The 21,404-nt window shown below is 42.6% G+C and overlaps 1 protein-coding gene and 1 non-coding gene across 4 annotated transcripts in view; one reads left to right on the top strand and one right to left on the bottom strand.

Annotated features, from left to right (window-relative positions):
• The window catches only part of Ophn1 (oligophrenin 1), a 299,051-nt gene that overhangs the window by 252,868 nt on the left and 24,779 nt on the right, over window positions 1-21,404 (bottom strand). The gene's annotated exons all lie outside the window — the stretch shown is intronic.
• Window positions 7,057-7,163, top strand: LOC122120703. The gene has a single exon (XR_006149778.1). It is a non-coding gene; the product is annotated as a U6 spliceosomal RNA (small nuclear RNA).

The raw sequence follows: 21,404 nt of genomic DNA, 5'->3' as shown, positions 1-21,404 counted from the left end.
AGGATGTATTCAACAAGTATTTACTGAGTTGTCTGATCTGATTTCATGCTTAGCAGGATAACACAGGTAACAGAGGTAAAAGTTCACTAGAGTAAGGAAGAAAATGGAAGAAAGAACAAAGATTTCAGATACTACTATTACTCATTCTAGTGGGAGAGATTTTAAATGTCGAAGGTTCCTGGCCCCATCCCAGAACTACTGTATTGAATCTCTGGATGGACATCAAGAATTCGTGTTTTAAAACTACTTTATTATGAAAGGAGTACATGTTGATGGAAAAACTTCAACCTGTTCAGTAGGGTATGAGTTGAAACTTACTCTTTCCCCAACACACATCTTTCTGTAACAACAACCACCCATCCAACTTGCCTCTTCTCACTGTCACAAAAGCTTTTTTTTTTTTTGGGGGGGGGGGGGGGGGGGGCGCGGGTTCTGGTCCTGGGGCCTGAACTCTGGGCCTGAGCACTGTCCCTGAGTTTCTTTTGCTCAAGGCTAGCACTCTACCACTAGAGCCACAGCTCCACTTCCGGCTTTTTCAGATATATGGTACTGAGGAATTAAATCCTAGGGCTTCATGAATGCTACGCAAGCACTCTACCACTAAGCCACATTCCCAGCCCTTTCCTTGTGTTTTACTGCTTTTCATTGAAACCAGTGCCTCAAATATGCTAAGCTGGCAATCTACCCCAGACCTACTCTAAAACTCCTTTTTTCTTGATGCTGGACATGGAGCTTGAACTCAAGGCCTGAGTGCTGTCCCTAAGCTTCTGTTTAAGGCTAACATTCTACAACTTAAGCTACAAACTCAGATCCTCAGATCTCAGCCTCCACGGTAGCTAGGATTATAGGCATGAACCATTGACAACAGCTCTAAAACTCTTAAAAGAGATATGGGGAGGAGGGGTGGGGAGGGGAGGGGAAGGGAGGGGAGGGGAAGGGAGGGGAGGGGAAGGGAGGGGAGGGAAGAGGGGGACAGGGCAGGACAGGGCAGGGCAGGGCAGGGAATCTAGAAGACGAGGATAAAATGCTAGGCAGTGGCTTAAAATGACTTCTGGGATAGGATACCAAAAGTACAGTAATGGCAACAATAGCATAAAATACAGATAACTGAACCTCATCAAAGCTAAATACTTTTCATATATCAAAGAACACTACTGAGACAGTGAACAGACAACCCATAAATAAGGAAAAACACAAGTCATATATCTAATAAGAAATTAAGATCAAGAATATATAAATGTACAGATGTATTACAATGTCAGAAATGAGCAGCCTAGGACTTGAATAGTCATTTCTCACAAGAGGAAAAAATACATAACAAGTAAACACCAGGAAAAAAATCTTATCATCACTGAACATTAGGGAAATGCACATCAAAACTACAATGAAATTCACACCTACTATGGTGTTTGTTTTTTTTATCAGAAAATACCATCTGGAGAAAGTACAACTCTTTTCCACTACTGATGTTGTCATGTGGGAAAGAGTGTGGAAGTTCTCCCAAAGAACAATTTTATCCAGCCCTGAAGAGGCTGAGACTAGCAGATCATGAATTTTAGGCCAGCCTGGACTAACATAGGACAGTCCTCTAAAAAATATTTTAAAATTGGTGCCACTGGCTCCTACCTATAATCCTAGCTACTCAGTAAGCTGAGATCTGAGGATCACTGTTTGAAGCCAGCCCAGGCAGGAAAGTCTGTGAGACTTTTATCGCCAATTAACCACCAAAAAACCAGAAGTGGAGCTGACTCAAGTGGTAGAGAGCTAGCCTTGAGGAAAAATGCTAAAGGGACAGCACCCAAGACTTGAGTTCAAGCCCCAGTACTGAAAAACAAGTAATTTTTTAACAAAACATAGAATAAGTACATACTCTACCTATCCTACCTCCAGTTTTGCACCCAAAATAAATAAAAGCAGGCACTAAAACAGAGACCTACACATTTTCATGACTGCGTTGTTCACAACAGCCAGGAGGAGAAAACAAACCAAATGTCCATCAACAGATAAACACATACAAACTTCAGTAATAAATACAAAATATTCAACAAGAAAAAGTATAGGATTCTGACCAAACTATGAAATAGATGAACCCTGGCAGTATTATAGTAAATAAGGTAAACCTGACCCAAGAGAACAAATATGATAGGGTGATCCAATACAGAGAATAATTAGTACAAATAGGCAAATTCATTGACTCAGAAAATAAGCTGAATGCCAGTAGCTCACACCTATAATCCTAGTATCTAAGGAGGTAGAGATCCAGAGGATCTTGGTTCTGAAGCCAGAGTGGGTAGGCTAGGATTACAGGTGAGAGTTACTAGTGCAAAGCTTTTCTGGGTAACACATCTTCCCACTGTAAGCCTTGCTTTGGGAGTAACACCAGGACTACTCAGCAAGAGCCCTGGGGAATACTCTCCAGCAAGTTTACCCAATTTCTCTGGCTTTTTTCAGCCAGTAATGCAACTTCAATGTAGATAAAAAATCATGGTGAGTTGGGCATCCATGGTTTACACATTCAATTGTAGCCACTTAGGAGGCTGAGCTATGAAATGTGAAGTCAGCCTGGGCAGAAAAGTCCTAAGACTTTATTTCTAATTAACCAGCAAAAGGCTGCAAGTGGAAGTGTGGCTCAAGTGGTAGAGTACCAGCTTTGCGCAAAAAAAAAAAAAAAAAGCTGAAGGACAGCTCTCAGACCCTGACTTCAAGCCCCAGGAACTTCAAACAAAAATTGTGGCAACGGTTAATGACATTTTCCTTTGATGTGTTTCTCAACTTCCATATTGACTAAAAATGTAGAGACAAGAAAGGTTTGCTAGCCGGGCGCTGGTGGCTCACGCCTGTAATCCTAGCTACTCAGGAGGCTGAGATCTGAGGATCGCGGTTCAAAGCCAGCCCAGGCAGGAAAGACCTTGAGACCCCTATCTCCAATAAACCACCAGAAAACTGGAAGTGGTGCTGTAGCTCAAGTGGTAGAGCGCTCACCTTGAGCTGAAGAGCTGAAGGACAGCGCCCAGGCCCAGAGTTCAAGCCCCACGACCGACCAAAAAAAAAAAAAAGAAAGAAAGAAAGGTTTGCTAAAGAAACAGTTTCCCAGAGTTCCCACATCAGACCTCCCCAGTGTTTTCGCTGGTGCCAGGACATTTCTCACCAGGAACTATGCAGTTTCCAAAGCAGCTGGATGCATTTCTACACTCTGACTTAGCACATCAGAGGAATCTAAATCTTTTTTTGTCTGTACATTAGTTAGCTAGTTCATTTTATTTGTGTGTGTGTATGCGCGCGCGCATGCACTCGTCAGTTCTGAGGTTTGAACTTTGGGCCTGGGTAATGCCCCTAAGCTTTTTCACTCAAAGCTGGTGCTCTACCATGGTGAGCCACACCTCCACTTCCAGCATTTTAGTAGTTAATTGGAGATAAGAATCTCAAGCCTTTCCTGCACTGGCTGGTTTTGAAGTACAATCCTCAGATGTCAGCCTCCTAAGTAGCTAGGATTACAGGCCTGAGCCATCAGCACCCAGCTAGAGTTACCCCATCTGAATTGCCCAGGACACTTTCTGTTTTGCCATTTTCCTTATTTTATCACTGGAAGGTCTGACACTGCTCTGCCTCACTTTCATTTTCTTCTCAGATCAGACTCCTTCCAACCTTCAAAATTAATACAAAGATCTAGCTTGGATGGAGAACTAGTGGCCCATGCCTGTAAATCCTACCTACCTAGGATGCCGAGCTCTGAAGGACTGAGGTTCAAATCCAGTCCAAGTCAGACAAATCTAAGACATTCTTATCTTTAATTAACCAGAAAAATGCTGGAAAGGAGCCATGACTCAAAACAATCTACTTGTATACAGAAAAGCTATGTTTTTGTATGCAGATTTTGCATCTGCTCCTATAGTAAAAGAGTACTGAAGATTTAAGAATCTGCTAGTGGATCTGTAGGGCCACTTCAATACAGAAGCATATCCTCTGCAAACAGGACTTGTAGTTTGACTTCTTCTTTTCTTATGTGTTTCCTTTGTTTCTCTCTCTTGCCTTATTGCTCTAGTTAAGAAATTCAATCACTAACTGGGCACCAGTGATTCACACCTGTGATCTGAGCTACTCAGGAGGCTGAGGAGTGTGGTTTTAAACCAGCCCAGGCAGGAGAGTCCAGGAGACTCCAATTAACCACCCAAAAAAGCCAGAAGTACAGCTGTGGCTCAAGTCTTAGTACACTAGTCTTGAGGGGAAAAAAAACAAAAACCCTCACGGACAACAACTAGGCTGAGTTCAAGACCCAGAACCAGTATTAAAAAAAAAAAAAAAAAAGAATTCAAGCACTATATGTATTGAATAATAGTGTTAATGGATACCCTTGCCTCACAGGTCTGTCAAACATAGCCTTTATTATGTTGAAATATGAAACGTCTGTTCCTAGTTTCTTCAGGGCTTTTATCATGAAAGGATATTAGATTTTTTTCAAAGGCTTTTCTATATCCATTGAGGTGATTATATGACTATTGTCCTTGCTTCAGTTTTGATACTATATTAAACTTAGGAATTTGCATATGTGGAATCACCCTTGCATTCTTGGAAAAAAGACCCTGACATTGAAAATGACGGAACGCTAAAGAAATTGGAGAAGACACTAAAGATGGAAATACCTCTCATGAGCTGGGCGCTGGTGGCTCATGCCTGTAATCCTAGCTACTCAGGAGGCTGAGCTCTGAGGATCATGGTTCAAAGCCAGCCCGTGCAGAAAAGTCTATGACTCTTATCTCCAATAAACCACTAGAAAACCAGAAGTGGTGCTGTAGCTCAAGCGGTAGAGGGCTTGCCTTGAGCTGAAGAGCCCAGAGTTAGCGCCCAAGCCCAGAATTCAAGCCCCACGACAGACAAAAAAAAAAAAAAAAAAGGAAATACCTCTCATGTTCATGGATCAGCTAAATTAATATTGTGAAAAGGGCTATACTTCCAAAATTAAGATTACAAATTCAAGGTCCTCTCTATCAATGGCATTATTTTCAGAAATAGGGGAAAAATCCTAAAGGTCATATGGAAATATAAAAGACCCTAAACAGCCAAAGCAATCAAAAACAATCAGGTACAAAAATACCTGACTTAAGAGTATACTAGAGTCATATTCATGTAATAGTAGTCAAAACACTGATAGATACTAGTTTGAGTTAATTCCAGGGATTGTATAAATCAATAAGAGGAATAAAATTATACAACTAATTGGTATGTAACCATATACAGCCAATTGGTGGTGTTGAAAATAAAGACCTATGTCCTTGTTTCAGCATTTTGTTATTACAACTTGGGAGGGGAGGAATGGGGAAGGGGGGAAAGGGAAGGGATAGTAGGAAAAAAAAACAAAGGGGTAACAATGTTCAGCAAGAAATGTACTCATTACCTCACAAATGTAACTGTAACCCCTCTGTACAGCATCTTTACAATAAAATAAAATTTAAAAAAAGAAAATAAAGACCTAGTAAATTTTTTAAATAACAATAAAAAATGAAAGCAAATAATATACTCAAAAAATATAACAAGAATTGATAAATGTGATTACACAAAATTAAAGGCATAGCTGGGCACTGGTGGCTCACGCCTGTAATCCTAGCTACTCAGGAGGCTGAGATCTGAGGATCGCGGTTCAAAGCCAGCCCAGGCAGGAGAGACCGTGAGACTCCTATCTCCAATAAAACCACCAGAAAACCAGAAGTGGCGCTGTAACTCAAGTGGTAGAGCGCTCGCCTTGAGCTGAAGAGCTGAGGGACAACGCCCAGGCCCAGAGTTCAAGCCCCATGGCCGACAAAAAAAAAAAAACAAAAAACAAAATTAAAGGCATCTACACAGCAAAAGGAACAATTGATCAGAACTGGAGGTATGGCTGAAGTGGTAGAGTACTAGACATGAGTAGAAAAGACTGAACGAAAACAGGGGGAGGAGGAGGGAAGTTGAGGGAGAGCCTGAGTTAAAGAGCAGGGGGAGGAGGAGGGAAGTTGAGGGAGAGCCTGAGTTAAAGTCCAAGTACTGGCACAAAAGAAGAGGGGAGAGGGAAGAGGAGAGGAGGAAAAGAGAAAAGGGAAAAAGGGAAGGGAGGGGAGGGGAGGGGAAGGAAGGTATTAAAGTCTGTGACACACTTATTTCCAATTAACTAGCAAAAAAGAAGCAGATGTGTGGTTCAAGTGGAACAGCACCAACATTGAGCAAAAAAGCTAAGGGACAGCACCCAGACCCCTGAATTCAAGACCCAATATTCGGGGGAAAAAGAGTAAACACCAAAATAAACAAATAATCCAATCAATAAATGGGCAATCAAGGTGAACATTTTTCAAATGAAGAATTACAAATGGCCAATGTGAATACAAGACAAACTTCTTGGTTTCTTTAGCCATCAGCAAAATGTAAATCACAACTACACCCAGAGCACACCTCACCCCAATTAGAATGGCTCTCATTAAGAAAACAAGTGATAAATGCTGCTCCAAAAGAAGGGAAAAGCAATTCTTGTGGACTAACTAGCAGAAATAGAAATTAATCTGGCCACTATGGAAATCAGTATAAAGGTTCCTCAATATATTTTTAAAAAAGAGAACTCATCTATGATTCAGCCATAACACTTGTGAGTATATAGCCGCAAAAAGCAAAATCAGCTTTACTGTGCACCTCTGTCTGTGGCACTATTCCCAAGAACACCAAGATAAACAAACTGGGAGGTAACTTCTGTATGTTGTTTGTGTTGTTTTGGCTTATATTATTATCATTATTATTATTATCTTTGAAGTAGTTGGAAAGAGGAGTTTCAATTCAACATGTCAATTTATGAGTATAGTACATCTTGATCAGTGTCACCCCATCCATCCTCAAGACTTGTTTATTATGAGTAAAAGTCACAACTGACTTGTCCTCTGCTATTAAGAAGAATGAAACTATGTGGTTGGCTAAAAAATGGATGTAAGTGAAGATTATATTAGATGAAATAAGCCAGACTCAGAAAGACAAGTATGGCATATTTGCTCTCATTTATGGGAAAATTAAAACAAAATAAAGCAAAACAAAACCACCATGAAAGTGCTCACTTCAGCAGTATGTATATTAAAATTGGAATGATACAGAGAAGATTAGCACGGCCCCTGCCCAAGGATGACATGCGAATTCGTGAAGTGTTCCATATTTTTTTATCGCAGAATTATTTACCATAGCTAAGATATGGAACAAACCCATATGCCCCTCAGGAGATGAATGGACTAAGAAAATGTGATATAAGAATTCTGTGCCTCCATCAGAAAGAATGTCACTGCCCCATTTGTTAGGAAATGGAAAGACTTGGAAAAAATTATATTAAGTGAAGTAAGCCAGGCCCAAAGAAACATAGGTCTCATGTTTTCCCTTTATTTGCAATAACTAGTATATGTCTAGGACAAGCAGAAAAAGTCAAAAGCAATGTACATATGCCCATGATTATGTTAAGATTATGTTAAGCGAAATGAACCCCAAGATAGGGACACAGTGGTTTTTTCTTTCTTGCTATTGTTTTTAAAGTATTTATAATGTACTATGTAATTTTTTTGTTTCTTTGGTATGTTCTTCCCCCATGTTTTCACTGTATTTGATTCCAGTGCCCTGCATCTTGTATGTACATTTTTCTAATTTGGGAAGCAGAAGGGAAATAACAGAATGCTTAAATAAGGATACAGGTTGATCCATAGTAACAATGACATGTACAAAACACTATGTTGAAAACAAACTTTACAACTTGGGGGTGGGGGGGAGGGAGGAGTTGGAGAGGTGGAGAGGGAAGGGATGGTAGGAGAAAAACAAAGGAGAAGGTAACAATGCTTGATAGGAAATGTACTCATTACCTTGCTCATGTAACTGTAACCCCTCTGTACAGTATTTTTACAATAAAAAAAATATTAAAAAGTTTTTTTAACACCATGAAAAACTAGGCACTGGTGGCTCACCCTATGATCCTAACTATTCATGAAGCTGAGATCTTAATCTTGGTTCAAAGCCAGCCCAAGCAGGTAAGTCTATGAGACTCTTTTCTCCTCAATTAATCACCAAAAGGCTTTTAAAAGTACAGTTGTGGCTCATGGTAGAATGCCAGTCTTCTTTTTTGTTGTGGGGGGGGGGGGGCGGTGTTGAACTCTGGGCTTGGGCGTTGTCTTTGTGCTCTTCAGCTCATGGCTAGCACTCTAACGCTTGAGCTACAATACCACTTCTGATTTTCTAGTGGTTTATTGGAGATAAGAGTCTCAAGGACTTTCCTGTTCTGGCTAGCTTTGAACTGCGTTCCTCAGATCTCAGCCTCCGGAATAGCTAGGATTACAGGCATGAGCCACCGTTGCCCAGCTAGAGTGCCAGTCTTGACTAAGAAAACTACAGTGCCCAGGACCCTGAGTTCAAGCTCTAATACACACACACACACACACACACACACACACACACACACACACACACACACACACACACACACACAACCATGAAAATAAAAGAGGATAATTAGAGAAGTGAAAGGGGGAGGGGAGAACTAGAAGGGGAGTTATGGAAGAGAAATTCATGAGTGACTGTGATCAAAGTACACTGCAGGTATGTATGGAAATATCATGAGGATTTCCTTTTACTAAACAGTCCACTATGATATATGCCAGCAAACAAAAGAGATGGCTGGGAACCAATATTTATTCAGATTAAAAGTAACAAGGGGGCCCGGAGCCAGTGGCTCAGGTCTGTAATCCTAGTTACTCAGGAGGCTGAGATCTGAGGATCATGGTTCAAAGCCAGCCCAGGCAAGAAAGTTCATGAGATTCTTATCTCCAATAAACCACCAAAAAATGGGAAGTGGTGCTGAGGCTCAAGGGGCAGAGCACTCACCTTGAGACAGCGCCTAAGCCCAGAGTTCAAGCCCCACTACCGACACCCCTCCCCCCCCCCCCCAAAAAAAAAGTAACAAAGGTTGGAAATGCAGAAAGGAAAGAGGCAAGAGAAGAAGGAAGATAAATGGGAACGCTGCAGGCCAGAGGGAAACCTTCCAGACTGGGCCATGCATTGGATTTCAGCAGTCACGACAGAAGGAAGGAAGGGAAGGAAGACAAGTCAACAGGCTGTCTTTGAAATTTCCAATCTGGTAGATCTGCAAGCTAGCAAGACCAGGAATCAAAATAAGGAAGTCAGTGGGATATGTGGAAATTGGAAAATGAGTAGCTGGATTTTGCCTCAAAGTAAAGACAAAGGAAATGACTAACCATTAACCTCCAGGTGTAAAGAAATGCTGCAGTAGATTTGCCACCAGAAGGGAGATCACTGATCTGTTCCTTTCAAACAACCCAGTAAAAGCTGGGTTGCTGTTGGCTCAGGCTGGTATTGCTAGCTACTCAGGGGGCTGAGATCTGAGGATCAAGGTTCAAAGCCATCTCAAATAGAAAAATCAGAGAATTTTATTTCCAGCTTATCAGCAAATTGCCAGAAATGGACCTGTGGCTCAAGTGTCAGCGCACCAGTCTTGAATGAAAAAAAGGAGAGACAGCACCAGGCCCTGAGTTAAAGCCCTAGGGCACACACACACACACACACACACGCACACACACGCACACACACACACACACACACACGAAGTAAACTAGAACTTGAACAAACAAAAGCCAAGTCACTGGCAAGGAGACAATGAAGAAATCAAAGCCAGGGACTTACAACCAAGATACAGCTCCAGCTGCCAAGCAGCAATGTGTGCCCAGGAAGAATCAGGCAAAGCTGCCAAATGCTACAAGTCTCTAGCCCCCAAAAGGGTACCCTTTGTTCAGGGATCTGCAGTTTGGGGAGCTTGTCTTAGTTTGTGAGCCTCAGAGCCCAGATATAGCAGTTTTAACTGGAACAAAAATGAATATGGATCCTTGTTAAGGAAGGCAAAGAGAACCTTAAAGCAGGGAGATGCAAATCCTGAGAGGAAGCATGCTTAGAGAGAAGGCAGGGTTTCTTGCAGCCAAAATACAACTCATGAGTCTTTTTAAAATTACTACTCTTCCCTACAGATCAGCAAACGCTTCTAGACGTGTGTCAACATGTTTTCTTTTCCAAGGTATTGATGTTGAAATGATAATCTGCTTCCCATCTGCTGAAATCTAGGTGAGGATATCTGTGCTCAGCAACTAAGTCAAAGAAAACTGTGCCCTTTCAACTTTCAAAAGGAAAATAAATTTTCCAAGTGGGGTGTGGTAGTAAACACCTGTAAACCCCACACTTCAGAGTTTGAGGCAAGAGAATTAAGAGTCCAAATCCAACAAAGCAAGGTCCTGTATCAAAGAATAAATAAATAAGTATATAACAACAATAATAACAATAACAATAATGATTCTACTTCACAGTCGAGTACCAGTGTCTTAGGCCTGTAATCCTAGCTACTCAGGAGGCTGAGATACAGAGGATTATGGTTCACAGCTGTCCCCAGCAGAAAAGTTCAAGGGACTTCATCTCCAAAGTAACTAGCAAAAGCTAGGCTAGAGGCATGGCTCAAATGGGAAAAAGGCAGCAGCAAGCTAGCAGAATAAACAACAGACCCTGAGGATCACTTTCCTATCACAAACCTACTGCTGTAGAAATTCCCAGGTCTGGGGGCTGGGAAGGTGGCTCAGTGGTAGAGCGCTTGCCTTGCATGCATGAGGCCCTGGATTCGATTCCTCAGCACCACATAAGCAAAAAGAAAAAAAGCCGGAAGTGGCGCTGTGGCTCAAGCGATAGAGCGCTAGCCTTGAGCTGAAGAGCTGAGGGACAGCGCCCAGGCCCAGAGTTCAGGCCCCATGACCGGACCCAGAAAAAAGAAAAAAAAGAAATTCCCAGGTGTCTGTGCCAGCTAGCTGTTTCCTGGTGTACAATCTTAGTCTCCAGAGAATGAAGCAAAGAAGCAATAAACACTGTCTATGTCACTAGGCATCCGTGGCCCATATTATTATAATCCTAGCTACTCAGGAGGCTAAAAGATCTAAAGATCATGGTTCAAAGCCAGCCCATGCAGGAAACTCAAACAAACAACAACAAAAAAATGTGTGAAACTCCTATCTCCAATTAACCAGAAAAAGGATGGAATTAGAACTGTGGTTCAAGAGGCAGAACACCAGCCTTGAGCAGAAAAGTTAAGGGAGAGCACCCAGGCCCTGAGTTCAAGTTCCAGTTCTCTCTCTCTCTCTCTGTCTCTCTCTCTGTCTCTCTCTCTCTCTCACACACACACACACACACACACACACACACACATACATATACATACACATACAACCAAAAATGTCCACAGAGACAGCATGCAAAAATCAGGTATTGCAGAGGCCATATTGCTAGAGTGCTTGGGGATTTCTGGAGCAAAGAGAACAGTTGTGTCACCTACCTTCTGGGAAAAGATTAGCTGAGAAGCACTGGGGGCATCATGACAGAAGCAGGGAGTAAGGCAAGAGGAAGAGAGACACTACGTGCATACTCACCTTGAGTTTTTGCCCCTGGCTAACGTAAGTATGTTAAGTTAGGATATCTTTTTTTTTTTTTTTTGGTCAGTCATGGGGCTTGAACTCTGGGCTTGGGTGCTGTCCTTGTGCTCTTCAGCTCAAGGCGAGCACTGTACAACTTGAGCCACAGCACACCTTCCGGTTTTCTAGTGGTTTATTAGAGATAAGAGTCTCCAGACTTTCCTTCTGGGCCTGGCTTTGAATTGTGATCCTCAGATCTCAGCCTCCTGAGTAGCTAGGTAGGATATCTTCTTTATTTGTACAAAACCTAAAAGACAACCATTCTGGGCATTTCAAATAATTCCTAAAATAAGCCAAAAGCAAAAGTGCACATCTATTGTGGAAAACAGAGTCAAAGGTGTCCTCAGGCTGGGCACTGGTGGCTCACGCCTGTAATCCTAGCTATTCAGGAGGTGAGATATGAGGATCACAGTTTAGAGCCAGCCCGGGCAGAAAAGTCCTTGAGACTCTTATCTCCGATGAATCATCAAAAAGCCAGAAATGGCCGGGCACTGATGGATCATGTCTGTAATACTAGCTACTCAGGAGGCTGAGATCTGAGGATTGTGGTTCAAAGCCAGCCAGGGCAAGAAATGCCATGAGACTCTTATCTCCAATTAACCACCAGAAAACTGGAAGTGGTACTGCGGCTCCAATAGTAGAGCACATTTGAGCTGAAGACTCAGGGATAGCACCCAGGCCTGGAGTTTAAGCCCCAGGACCAAAAAAAAAAAAAAACAGAAATGGAGCTGTAATTCAATGGGTAGAGTTCTACCCTTGTGCAAAAAGCTCAGAGACAGTGCCCAGGCCCTGAGTTCAAACCCCAGGACCAGCAAAAAGAAAACTGTCCTCAAAAACTTAAAGTCAAATTATCAAATAATCTAGCAATCGCACTTCTCCATAGATACCCAAAGAAATGTCAAGCAGGACATCTGCGTACAAGAGCCAAGTTCATACTCATGTTCATTGCAGTGTTATTCACCAGAGTCAAGACACAGATAGGACCCAAATGTCCACAGATGGATGAAGGGATGCATGGATGCATGGATGCATGGATGCATGGATGCATGGATGGAGAAATTGTGGTGCATACATGCAATTGAATACTATGCATCCTGACAAAGAAAAGAAACTTGGACATATGTTAACAAATATATGTGCATTACAGACAACAGGATAGGTGAAGTAAGCTAGTCACCAAGGCACTATAGTTCCACTCACATTAAGTAAGTAAAGTAGTAAAAAAAAAAATCATATACATGTTGCTTACAACTTTTAAAAAAGCAATTGAAAGTTCAGTCTTCATGGCTTACATAATCCTAGTTAGAAGGCTGAGATCTTTGGGATTGAGGTTTGAAGCCAGCCCAGGCAGAAAAAGTTTGCAAGACTCCATGTCCAAAATAATTTAGCCAAGGCCAGGTTGGAGGTATGGCCTAAGGAGTAGAGCATCACCAGGCAAATAAGCCTAGCAAGAGTATAAGGCCAAGTTCAAAGTCCAGTGCCAGCATATACACACACATAAACTCTAATTAGTCTTAATTCACTTCATACATAGCTTTCATCCAAGAGATTACTTCAAAACATTTGTGACCTAGCAGGCTAAGAGAAAATTTTAGTTTTAAAAAATGGCCAATAGAGCAGGGCGCTGGTGGCTCACGGCTGTAATCCTAGCTACTCAGGAGGCTGAGATCTGAGGATCGCGGTTCAAATCCAGCCCGGGCAGGAGAGACTTTGAGACTCCTATCTCCAATAAACGACCAGAAAACCGGAAGTGACGCTGTAGCTCAAGTGGTAGAGCGCTAGCCTTGAGCTGAAGAGCTGAGGGACAGCGCCCAGGCCCAGAGTTCAAGCCCCACGACCGACAAAAAAAAAAAAAAAAAAAAATGGCCAATAGCTGGGCACCGGTGGCTCACGCCTATAATCCTAGCTACTCAGGAGGCTGAGATCTGAGGATTGCAATTCAAAGCCAACCCAGGCAGCAAAATCTGTGAGACTCTTATCTCCAATAAACCAACAGAAAACTGGAAGTGTCACTGTGGCTCAAGTGATTGAGCGCTAGCCTTTAGTGAAGAGCTCATAGACAGCGCCCAGGCCCAGAGTTCAAGCTTCATGAACAAAAAAAATAAAAGGTCAATAATAATGAAACCCAACCCATCATCCTGAACTGAAGAAGGTATTTGAAGAACAATTTCTGAAATCTGAATGTGGACTTTGGATTTGGTAATACTCTTGTATCAGTGCTATCTTTCCTGACTTTACTAGTTGCACTATGTGAAGCAAATATCTTATCCTTCGAAAATCCATATTACAGAATTCAAGTCATGACATATCTAGAAAAACATATATAATACAAACATTCAAAAATAGAAAAGGCCAAAAGGCCAGGTATCAATGGCTCACACCTATAATCCTAGATACTCAGGAGGCTGAGATCTGAAGATCAGAGATTAAGGCCAGCCTAGAGGTGAGGTGTGGCTCAAGTAGTGGAGTACTAGCCTTGAGCAAAGCGTACCCAAGCCCTGAATTCAAGCCCCAAGACTAACATGCATGTTAGAAAAAGAAAAAGGCTAATGCACGAAAGTGTTGGCAAGTGGTAAATGTGAGTGAAGGATATACTGAAGTTCCTGGTACTTCCTATAATTTCTCTACAAATTGTAACTTCTGCTACAGTGAGTAGCAGAAGCATACTGCAGAGTATCTAAATGCAGCATCATATTCTCTGAAATACATTTTGTTGGCTGAAGTCCTAGAAAGGAGGAGATATGGATTGTTTCCAAAAACTACAGACCTCACAAAATGGTCATCATCACTAGGCAGAGGATTATATACTCAGCAGACCAAAATATCCTTTTCATGCTGTTGTCATGTCCTTCAATGTTGAGGACAATGTTGTGAATGTCCTAAGACAGCTGAAAAGGACAGAAAGAAGATCCAAAACTGACCAGGCACAAGGCGTATTCCAAAATGAGAGGCAGGTGCATGCTTAAAAAGAATGATATGGTAAAAGGAAAATTAGGATTCATTTTCTCAGAGACAATAAGGATGGAGAGCCAAAAAGAGATATCTTAATAATCAGTTGTGCAGCTGGGTGCTGGTGGGTCATGCCTGTATTCCTAGCTACTCAAGAGGCTGAGATCTGAGGATCGTTGTTCAAAGCCAGCCAGGGCAGGAAAGTAGTTCGAGAAACTACTTTTTTTTTTTTTTTTTTTTTTGGGGGGGTGTCCAGTCGTGGGGCCTGAACTCTGGGCCTGGGCACTGTCCCTCAGCTCTTCAGCTCAAGGCTAGCGCTCTACCACTTGAGCCACAGCACCACTTCCGGCTTTTTTTCTTTTTGCTTATGTGGTGCTGAGGAATCGAACCCAGGGCCTCAGGCATGCAAGGCAAGTGCTCTACCACTGAGCCAACTTCCCAACCCAGTGACCAGAAGTTCAAGCCCCACAACCGACAAAAAAAAAATCAGCTGTGCAAGCTCAACACTAGTATCTCACACTTGTAATCCTAGCTATGCAAGAAGTTGAAAGCTGAGGATTAAGGTTCAAAGCCAGCACAGCATGGCAAGACTATGAGTCTTATCTTCAATTAACCAGCAAAAAAAAGAGGTGGAAGTAGAGCTATGGCTCAAGTGGTAGAGCACTAGTCAGAGCAAAAAGCTTAGAAACAGTGCCTAGGTCCTGAGTTCAAGCCCCATGACCAGGGCACAAGCTTGTTTAGGGGTGTGTGTGTGTGTGTGTGTGTGTACATGCACACACAAACGTGCGCACGCACACGCGCGTGCACACACACAAATCAGCTGTGCACTGATGGTTCATTCCTGAAATCCTAGCTACTCAGGAGGCTGAAATTTGAGGATTGTGGTTTGAAGCCAGCCCAGGTAGAAAAAATCCATAAGACTCTTACTTCAAATTAGCCAGCAAAAAAACCCGAAGTGAACCTGTGGCTCAAGTGGTAGAGCACCATCCTTAAGCGAAGAAGCCAAGCAAGAGCCAGAGGCCCTGAGTTTAAGCCCCATTACAAGCACACACACACACATGCACACATGCACACACGTTCACACACACAAAGAAATGTTAAAAATTATACCGGGTGGGCTGGATATGTGGCTTAGTGGTAGAGTGCTTGCCTGGCATGCATGAAGCCCTGGGTTTGATTCCTCAGTACCACAAAAAGCCAGAAGTGGCGCTGTGGATCAAGTGGTAGAGTGCTAGCCTTAAGCAAAAACAGCTCAGGGACAGTGCTCAGGCCGAGTTCAAGCCCCAGGACTGGTAAAAATATATTTCACAGGGTAAGGAAGGAAATATAACAGAGTTCTTTAGACTAAAAACCACAACTCAAAGGGGTGCCCTCTTAAAATTTCGAAGAAACCTTTTTTTTTTTTTTTGAGCAATGCTAGGGATGGAACTGAGGTCTTTACACATGCTAGTCAAGGGTTCTACCACTGAGGGACACTCCAACACTCCAGATCATTGCTTTTGGAGACAGGATCTCACTATATAGTCCAGGGCTGGCCTTAAGGTCTGATCCTTCTGCTTCCTACCTCCACCTCCTGAGTGCTGAGATTGCAGAGGTGTGCAAACCTCAATAAGCATCTGCTATGAGAATTCCTCTCTGACTTGTTTAGGCCTAGTACATAATAGAGCTCATTTTGGGGCTTCATCTGAGATTTCTAAATTCCTCTGTAACAACTGGAACATGGTTTGAAATTCCCAAAGCAGACGGCTTCCTGGAAACAGAATGACTATTTTGGGAGAAGAGTTCTCCTCACATCACCATTAACATACACTAGCCTTGCCCTATGGCTTTATCTGTTAGAAAACACAACTGTGTGTTCACCAATGTTAAATTCCTAGGGTATGCAGGCAGATTCAGGGGGATCAGGGCAAGAGAAGGCCATATTCCCTCTCCAACCACACCCACACCCACACCCACACCCACAAAGTGCTCTTACTGCCTTTCTCCAGGTGAAAACCATCTGCCTATAAAATCCATGTCACAGTCACCTATCCATCACACTCCCCCATCCTGCCCACTTTGTCCAAGCTCTGCCTCTGATGCAACAAGCAAATCCAAAAAAAGGGGGAGGGGAGGGGGTGTTGCAACAGCTAAGAAATTCCAGATCAAATGCTGTGCTTCCAATGGTCATGCAGCTTTGTTCTGGCACTTTTTTCCACCCTCCTAATTGAAGACAAGCAAATCACTAGCTGGCAAGGAGAAAAGATGTCTCTAGTACACTGGACAACTTCCACAGCTGAGAAGAAAGAGCCAGGAAGGAAAGGATCTGTGGTAAGGGCCAAGGTAGGTGACCCAATCTGATTATTCAAAAGGTCTCTGTCTCTGTGGATCTTTACATCAGCCACTGAACTGTTCTGTCTTTCACTTTATCTCCTTATAAGGCATGATCTTACTACTCATGCAAATAAAATACTCCCAGAAACACTAAGGAGCAAGCCCTGGGTTACGCACTTTGACCACACCTAAAGATCATTTTCTTTCTTAGTGGTGGGAGAACCATAAGGAGACAGAACATCACATCCATCATGTCATGATTGAAGGCCAACCTGAGCAGGAAAGTCTGAGAGACTATGCCTAACTAACCAGCAAAAGGCCAGACTGGAGCCATAGCTCAGAGACAGAGTGCCAGCCTTGAGCAAGCAAGCAAAGCAAGCATGAGGTCCTGAGTTCAAGCCCTTATATGGAGGGAAGAAAAGACTGTTTGATTGCTCTCCCTGATGACTTCACTTACTGTCACTGGAGTATCCACAGGGCTGTACAACAGGACAAAGTACAAACTCACCTTCCTTTGTCTCCCTTTTTGTAAAATGTGCTCTTGAATTCTCAAGGAATGACCCATATCCATCTCCAAGTAAGTTATCAATTATGGCAATTAGACATTATTGTGGGACAAGCTTGCCATAAATGTATTTTACAACATACTTAAGCAGTAGAGAACATTTGTCAAAAGCATATGACTTTCAAGTAAGTTTCATGTATTCACTCAATTACCATGATTGGTGTTACTATCTCCATTTACAGAGAGAATCCAGTGGCTGACACATGATAATCCTAGCTACACAGGAAACTGAGATCTAAGGAGAAAGGCTTGAAGTCAGTCTTGGCAAAAAAAAAAATGTCTGTAAGAGTTATCTCCATTTAACCATCAAAAAGCTAGAAGTGAAGCTGTGGCTCAAGCCTTGAGTGAAAAATCTCAGGGACAGTGCCTAGGCCTTGACTTCAAGCCCCAATACTGTCATATAAAAAAGATGCTCACAGCTTGCCAAATCTCACCATACTAGTCAATAGCATTCTACAGTGTAAAGCCACTGTGCTAAGGCTGGCCTTGCCGTTTTGTATTGAGGCGCTCCATTCACTCAATAGAGAAGACATAGAAACCTAAACTCAGAAACCTAACATCTGCTAGTACTACGTCTCCTAGCACTTCAGTCCCAAATGTCTTTTAGGTACATCAAACGAGAATAAATATAGAAGACTTAATCAAAGTCCCAGGATCCCCTAACAAACTAGCTCCAATGCTCCCAAAGAACAGAAGTGGACAAGAGGAAACATCTCCAAGGCAAATAACCTGTGGATTCCATGTCTACCTATCATCTGTCCTGTTTTTACATGATGACAAAAGAAAGAACTATGACTTCCCAGAGCCATCTGTAATTCTGCTTTCTCTACACTGGTTCCACAGGCAACCTATGATTATTGTCTGAAGTTACTTTTAAGGAGTCAGATTGTTCTACCTTAATGACAATATCAGAACCCTAGGGTTGTCTCATGTGATGGCCACACTTAGGGAAAAAATTATTACACTATAGCAAAAAAGTCATTCTGAAATAACAGAAATCATAGCAATCCATCAGCAGCTAAGCCAAAAGGTGCTCTGGCTCATATTTCTTTCCTTTATACCTCATTGCAACATTATCTGAGCAGTAGGAGAAAGCCTGGCTGGGAAATGTGCCCTTCTGCACTTCCTGTCCAGTCGCCATATTACATCATCCTTAGCTATAAAGGGAATTGCTGTCTGGCCCCTTTAGTGAATCAGAGAAGTTCTCTAACTTGTCAAAGAAAGAAAAGAGCCTCTCCTCTCTTATGACAAGTAGCATAATAGAAATTTTGAGTTTCTCTGCTAGAAAAATTGTAGACTATTGTTATCTGATGGCACGGAATATTTCAGGATTTAACATATTGTTCAAAGTTCAATGCACGGAACTAGTGGTTTATCCCTTTAACCTTAGCTACTCAGGAGACTGATTCGCAGTTCAAAGCCAGCCCTGGCAGCAAAGTCCATGTGACTCTTATCTCCAATTAACTACCAAAGAGCCAGAAGCAGAGCTGTGGTTCAAGTGGTAGAACACCAGCCTTATGAACAAAATCTACAAGGTAGTGCCCAGTCCCTGAGTTCAAGCCCCACTACAGGCAAAAAAAAGAAAAAGTACAAGAAAGAAACTAGCCTGGCATATGTACATGCCTGTAATCCCAGCACTAGAAGCAGAGTAAGGAGGATCCTGAGTTCAAAAGCCAGCCAGGGCTAGTTAGCAAGATCTTCATCCCCACCTCCCCTTTAAAAATAAAAGGGAGAAGCCATGTACCAGTGGCTCACACCTGTAATCCTAACTAAAGGCTGAGATCTGAGGATCATGGTTCAAAGCCAGCCTGGGCAGAAAAGTCTCCCTGAGACTCTTATCTCCAATTAACTTCTCAAAAACCAGAAGTGGCCCTGTGGCTCAAATGGTAGAGCACCAGCCTTGAGCACAAAGAGGCTCAGGAACAGCACCCAGGCCCTGAGTTCAAGTCCTGAAACCAACAACAAAAAAACCTGATTTGTACCAGAGAACCAATGTGTTTCTGACTGGACACCGAGAAAAGTAGAAGTCATGTGGCACAGCTAATAGAGATCAGAGCTGAGACTGTGCTGTGCTCAAGAGACTAGGAGCCCAGGGCAGATGTCAGACACATTGCCCATTGAAATAGGTAAATGCCTAATAGCACTAGATGCATTCTAAGCTGTAGGAGGAAGTAGGCCATTTCCAAAACCACTTCCTTACCTCTGATACAAGCCCAGCTGACTGACTATAGATACAATCACTAAAGTCCAAGCAACACTCAAGGAATTGCAGCCCTGCCCAACACAATTATGCTGTGTAGCCTATTTTAATCTCTGATGCAATGACTCAACTCGGCCATTTTATTGCAAAAGCAGCCAGTGGACAATATATAAACAAATGAGTGTAGCTATGTACTAAGAAATGTAACTTATCAAAGCAGATGTTATTTACCAAATCAACTGTTAGAACATAGCCAGACACCCTATCATGCTGTAGTGTAAATATAGAGCAAGGGGGTCTCCTTAAGAAATGAAATGATTGGGCTGGGAATCTGGCTTAGCAGTAGAGTGCTTGCCTGGCATTGAAGCTCTGGGTTCGATTCCTCAGTACCACAGACACAGAAAAAGCTAGAAGTGGGCTGGGAAGGTGGCTCAGTGGTAGAGCGCTTGCCTTGCATGCCTGAGGCCCTGGGTTCGATTCCTCAGCACCACATAAGCAAAAAGACAAAAGCCGGAAGTGGCGCTGTGGCTCAAGTGGTAGAGCGCTAGCCTTGAGCTGAAGAGCTGAGGGAAAGCGCCCAGGCCCAGAGTTCAGGCCCCACGACCAGACCAAAAAAAATTTATAAAAAAAAAGAAAAAGCTAGAAGTGGTGCTATAGCTCAAGTGGTAGAGCTCTAGCCTTGAGCACAGAGAGGCTCAAAGAAAGTGTCCAAGCCCTGAGTTCAAGCTCCAAAAAAAAGAAAAATGAAACGAAATGATTATAGCCAGTAGCTCACATCTGTATTCCTAATTTCTCAGAAACCTAAGATCTGAGAATTGCAAGTCAGCCTGGGGAAGGAAAGTTCATGAGACTACCTCTAATTAACCACCAAAAAGCCATACGTGGAGTTGTGGCTCAAATGGTAGAGCACTAGCCTTATGCAAAAAAGCTCAAAGACAGTGCCCAGGTCATGAGTTCAAGCTGCAAGACTGGCAGAAAAAAAGGAAAGAAAAAAAAAGAAAGAAAAATGTAAGCAAAATTAGGATGTCTGTAAGCAAGACACTCAAGAGTATAAAACCCTGAGTATCCAAATAGATAAATAACTAAACAAACAAAAACCTTGTGCTATTAATTCCTGCCTGGTTTCAAAACTAAGGTGAAACATCAAAACCCCAATTCACCAGCAGTTTTCTCAGTCACTGAAAGCTACAGAAAGGCCCTCACTTTGGAAAAGCCTATTCTAAAGTTAGCTGTTAGGCTGGGCACTGGTAGCTCATGCCTGTAATCTTACCAATTCTAGAGGCAAAGATCTGAGAAACATGGTTCAAAGCCAGCCTGGAAAGGAAAATCCATGACACTCATCACCAATTAACCAGCAAATAAAACCTACCAGTGGAGCTGTGGCTCAGAGTGGTAAAGCACTAACCTTGAGCAAAAAAGCTCAGGGACAGTGCCCAGGCCCTGAGTTCATAGCCCCAGGCCTACCATGTGTATGTATATGTGCACGTACATGATCATGTATGTGCATACACAGAGTTAGCTCTTAACTCCTTAAAGGTGAAAGACCGCTATCAAAAAGCAAAACATAAAAATTCTCCTGGAGAGACTTGCTAATAAGCAAGTGCTGCCTTGCTCAGTGGGCAAGTGAACACTTCCATCAGCTTGATCTTGCTGAACTTGTTATACCTGACCTGAGAGCAGTAATGGCTTCAGAAATTATGCCAAATGTAAACTAAGGCATAGCTGCCTGCCACAATGGCAGAGTAAAGTTCATTCCTGGCAAGATAGATAGCTCATGAGTACAAAAAGAAAGGCAGGTGCAGTGGTGCACACCTGTTCAAGACCAGCCCGAGCAGTAAGATGATATCTTAAGCCACAGCTCCACTTCCAGTTTTTTGGTAGT

Source organism: Dipodomys spectabilis, unplaced genomic scaffold (genome assembly GCF_019054845.1).
Source record: "Dipodomys spectabilis isolate Male_0828 unplaced genomic scaffold, ASM1905484v1 ptg000176l, whole genome shotgun sequence".
Classification (NCBI taxonomy): Eukaryota; Metazoa; Chordata; class Mammalia; order Rodentia; family Heteromyidae; genus Dipodomys; species Dipodomys spectabilis.
Note: the sequence above shows the minus strand (reverse complement) of the source record. Positions and strands in the feature narration are given on the sequence as shown.